We start from the raw sequence: 5,450 nt of genomic DNA, 5'->3' as shown, positions 1-5,450 counted from the left end.
CTCCTCTGACTGGGCTGTTTTGACCCTCATCGCGACCCCTGAAATCCAGAAGAGCCTGCGGGAAACGAGCTCCCAGCAACCGCGAACAAGGGACCAAGAAACGCAGACGCCTCGTGTTTTCAAAGGGGCCCACGCGTTTCCACCATTCACCCAACAACACCGGCCTTTAAACGCGGTGAGAAAAACCGTGACATATGCGCAGTGGGAGACTAAGAGCACGCCGTTTTGCAGGTGGGTCTGTAAGGCGAGTCGTCAGACATCAGATGATGCCGGCAAGGATGACTTTGTGCTGGACCTTACAAACACCCACTCCGGTGTTTTCAACACATTGCTTCGGATTCCCACTCAGGACTGGTTGAAGATGGTGGGTGAAAAGAACGGCAGAATTTTAGAGCTTTTTAAGCTAAGTACAAGCACAATTGAGTTGGTCCTGGTTGGAAATAACCCCCCGCCTTTAAAATAACCCCGCCCCCCTCATCCGGTCCCCCTTACCCCGCCTCCTCCTCCCCAGTGCTTTTAAAAACCACAACGACCGTCTCCTCCACATCGTCTGCAAACAGCCATGAGTCACCACAGCTCTGGAACTCCCTCTGCTCTAACCCCGGCATCCTTTCGGCCAGCAGCTGCTTCTACTCCAGCGGGAACCCCTGATGGATCTTGCTACTCCACCACCGAGTCCCCATCAGGCCTCATCATCTCCGGCCGCTATGCTTGCAGATTCGCCGCTCCTGCCTTCATCACCTCAAGGCTGGAACTCGCCCCGCCACCCTGCTCTCGGGTGGCAATCACCCGAGCAGACCCCAGTAAACAGCCCAGTCTCCGGTGCCTCGCTCTGGGCTTTGGGTGACCCTGTGTGCCGGGCTCTTTTCAGAGAGCCTGAAGACAATGATCCCCACCCCGGGGTGAGCAGTGGACAATCTTCATCCCTGGACATCGATGAGGCCGCTACTCTACTCCCCACAGCCGTTTTTGAACTTATAAAACTAACTCTCAAGTACCTTGTCATGTCACTACTCCAGAAACACCGACAAGACGTGTGTCAAGGATGCGCAGTCTCCCACCCCTCACAGAGACGCCATTCTTGTCTTTTCCCGCTGGAAAAATATTACTTTTTCAAGTACTATGATGAACTCTGCAAAAGATTATGGAATGGACATTTCACCAACACATTATTACAAATTTTACGGTTAGAAGGCTTTTCACCACCACCCGAGCAAGTCAGAGGTGTGGCCCAGGCGTATCTCTTTGAACTCAGAGACGCCCGCGATATAGAGGGCACTCTGCAAGAAATCGATGCCAGTGTCACTGAAGTTACCCGCACCATAATTGATCAAGTGTTAGATGACAATTACTCACTGTGGCTGTCCTAGTATTTGTTTTTCTTCTCTTTCCTATTATTTTTTCTTACTGTTAAGTTTTTGTTTGTTTGTTTTACTCGTTTCAGATGTAATGTTTTTTGTTTGTTTTTTTTCATTACATCAAATAAATTGTTTTTGGAAAAACGTTGCATCAAATAAAACCTTTTTGGAAAAGCATTGCAAGAATCAAACTCATTATTTGTTTTTACTCGTTCAAATGTATTGTTTTTCATTACATCAAATAAATTGTTTTTGGAAAACCTTTACATGAAATAAAACCTTTTTGGAAAATCATTGCAAGAATCAAACTCATTATTTTTGTTTTTACTAGAATCAAAGTGTAATGTTTTTAATTACAAGAAATAAAATATTTCCATGAACTGGTTACATGAGATAAGTAACTGCTCGATCATGAAATAAAACCATAGTTAAACATAACTTCAAAGAACACACATGGCAGAACAGATTCTATTGAACGCGCGCATATTACGACCCATCTCACCCGGTAGTTTTTGCGGAGTGCAAAAATTGATTAAAAGCGTGCAGGATGAAACTGGTACAAAGATTAACGCGCAAACAGCTCAAAACTTCCTCGCAGAACAGGATGCGTACACCTTACACCGAGCTGCACGCCTGCGCTTTCCGAGAAACCGTGTGTTTGTCCCCAGACCTCTTAATCAATTTCAGGCAGACCTTTGTGACATGAGGGCGCTAGCTGAGCATAACGATGGCTATCAATATTTACTTACAGTTATAGATGTTTTCTCTAAAAAAGCCTATGCAAGAGTGTTGAAAAACAAAACAGGAGTTCAGGTCACTAAGGCTTTTGAGTCTGTCTTAAAAGACAGCCAAATTCCTCAAAAGCTACAGACAGATAGTGGTAAGGAATTTTTTAATTCCAGTTTTCAATCTTTAATGAAAAAGCATGGTATAAATCATTTTGCTACAGGGAGCGACCTACAAGCCTCCGTGTGCGAAAGGTTTAATAGGACTCTTAAAAGTAAAATGTATAGATATTTCACTGCTCAAAATACCCGTAGGTATATCGATGTGTTACAAGATTTATTACAAAGCTATAACACTAGTTATCATCGTTCCATAAAAATGGCCCCCAATCAAGTAAATTCAGACAATGTAGCGTTAGTATTTCAAAACCTATATGGCACTTCGTCTCGTTGTAGAAAAAAGCCCATGAAATTTAAAAAGGGAGATCATGTGAGGCTGTCTAAAGTTAGAGGTGTGTTTGATAAGCGTTATGAGCAAACGTTCACAAGCGAGGTATTTACTATTGACCAATGCATACCTAGAGACCCTCCTGTTTATAAAATCAAAGATTACGATGGGGAAGAAATTATAGGTAGTTTTTACGAGCATGAGCTGCAGAAAATCGTTCTTTGCAAGGATAAGCTCTATCACATAGACAAAATTCTCTCAAAACGTAAACAGAGAGGTCAGATTTATTTCCTGGTGAAATGGAGGAATTGGCCTGAAAAGTTTAATAGTTGGATTAAAGCCAGTGAGCTTAAAAACCTGACATAACAAACTCCGCACCTCACTCTCATCTTGGTAACCTTGGTAACGGTTTCAGCATGAGTCTCAGGGCGCAGGGTTTTTACGTCACACTACCATCAAACGCTAGTCTGAATGTATTTAAAAATAATACAAGTAGCTCTTTCCGTGTGGATTTGGCTCACCATCTCAACCTCGAGGGGGCATGGGAGGTGGCTCTCACTGAAATTTCATATCCCTATACATGGCTTAATATCCCGAATGATAAGGCTTATTTTGAATGCAGGAAAAGAGTGACGCTGAGCAGCGGCCTGATGACGTGGTTAAGACAAAAATACGCGCTGGCTTTTATGAGGATGCTAACACGCTGAGAGCAGAGGTTGAAGCATGCCTTAGACGTATGGACTCGGATATATATCTAAAATACCACCCCACTGTTAAAAAGTTTGAATTCACCGCTGGGGGCATATATCAACTCAGGTTTTTTCCTCCTCTCGCATATATGCTTGGTGTACCGGCAGGTGTCTGGCAGCGGTTTGAGCGTTAAATTTGCCCCATATCCTGCAGATATAAAAGCTGGATGTTATCATCTTTTCTGTTATTCCGATATAGCGGCCCTACAGCTGGTAGGTGATAGCTATTCGCCCCTACTGCGTACTGTGAGAATAGAGGGTAATTACGGAGATATGAACCTGTGCTTTAACAAACCAGACTATATTCCTGTTGCTCGGAAACACATAGAAAATATCCATATTGAAATCAAAACTGATCAGAACGAGCCTGTAAACTTTACCTACGGTAAAACGATAGTAAAGCTACATTTCCGGCCTGTCAAGGATCTGCCATAATAACAAAATATGGATAATAATAGATTTATAAAGTATTACGAATCCCAAGCTGGTAACGGTCTCCCGGGGTTTTCAGGTGCGCCTGTAATTTACGGACGAGGAATAGCATCTATTTTCTCAAAATTGTTTAGATTTGTAACCCCATTCTTAAAGCGTGGTGTCAGCCTCGTTAAACCTCATTTGAAAACAGCTGTCAAAGGAATTGCTACAGATGTTGTGACCTCCTCTCTGTCTAACTTGACTCGCTCAAACACACCAGAACAGCAAGAGGGCTCGGGGCTAAGCATAATTGCAGGCTGACGGAGTTTAAAAAGCGGAGGAAAACGGTCAAAAAGAGACAGAGCGCCAAAACCACCAAACGGGCAACACGCAGGTCGAAGCAGGATATTTTCTAAAAAACAAAAACAAAAACTAAGAAACAAACAACAATGTCTTTATTCCACGAGCGATCAAGCGAATGCACCTCGAGTGAACTGGATCTGTTCACAGCCCCTCTGACCCAATTTTCAATTGAGGGCAAATGTTATTCAGAAATATTACCAGTAACAGCGCTCACTGATCGGGGACCTGTGGAATTTTACGTGCCTGGAAACGGGCTGCATTACCTGGATTTAAATGACACATTGCTGAGTTTAAGATTGAAGATAACAAACGCGGATGGGTCTGATATTGATGCAGATGCTAATGTTGGAATTATAAATTACCCTTTAAACACCATTTTCGCGCAATGTGACATCACATTGGGCGACAGACTGATTTCACAAGCCAGCTCAACTCACCCCTACAGGGCTATAATAGAAACATATTTAAATTACTCAGAAGAAAGTCTGAAGACTCAATTTAGCGCAGGGTTGTTTTACAAAGATACAGCCGGTGCCCACGACTCACACGTGGTAACCAACGGTCCGAATCGTGGATTAGTTCGGCGGGCAGCTTACAGTCAGGGGTCGCGAGAGTTCCATGTGATGGGACCGTTACATTCTGATATTTTTTTCTGCGAACGATTATTGCTCAATAATGTGGATTTGAGGGTTAAGCTCACGAGAGCCAACGATGCTTTCAGCCTTATGGCGCCTCAAAATGCTAATTACCACCTGAATATTCTAGGAGCGTCATTGTTTGTACGAAAAGTCACTGTGTCCCCCGCTGTGCGCGTAGGCCACGCTTCCGCTCTCATGCAAGCCAATGCACTTTATCCCATCTCACGGATTAATGTAAAAACATTTTCAATACCCGAGAATTCGCGGATATCACATCATGAGAATCTGTTTCTGGGTTCACTCCCCCGTTATTTAGTCATCGCTATGGTCGACCATGAAGCATTTACAGGCCGTTTTGATTTATGTCCTTTCAACTTTCAACATAACAATCTGGAGTTCCTGGCTTTATGTCATGAGAGTAAGCAGATTCCAGCCAAAGCGTTTCAACCCAATTTTGCTGAGAATCACTCCGTAAGAGAGTTTTACAGCCTGTACACCGCTACCGGAAGAAACCTTAAGGATCTCTCCTTATGCATTGACAGACAGGAGTTTGAACAAGGATATACACTGTTTGTTTTCAATTTGAATCCTTCAGATGACAGTCAGGCCTTGTCACCGGTGATAAATGGCAACTTGAGACTTGAAATGCGCTTCAGAGTACCGCTGCCTCACACAACCACACTGATTGTTTATGCATGTTATGATTCCATTCTCGAGATCAACTCCAAAAGACAAGTTTTGGTCGATTATTACTG

This window comes from Oreochromis aureus, linkage group 3 (genome assembly GCF_013358895.1).
Source record: "Oreochromis aureus strain Israel breed Guangdong linkage group 3, ZZ_aureus, whole genome shotgun sequence".
NCBI lineage: Eukaryota > Metazoa > Chordata > Actinopteri > Cichliformes > Cichlidae > Oreochromis > Oreochromis aureus.
Note: the sequence above shows the minus strand (reverse complement) of the source record.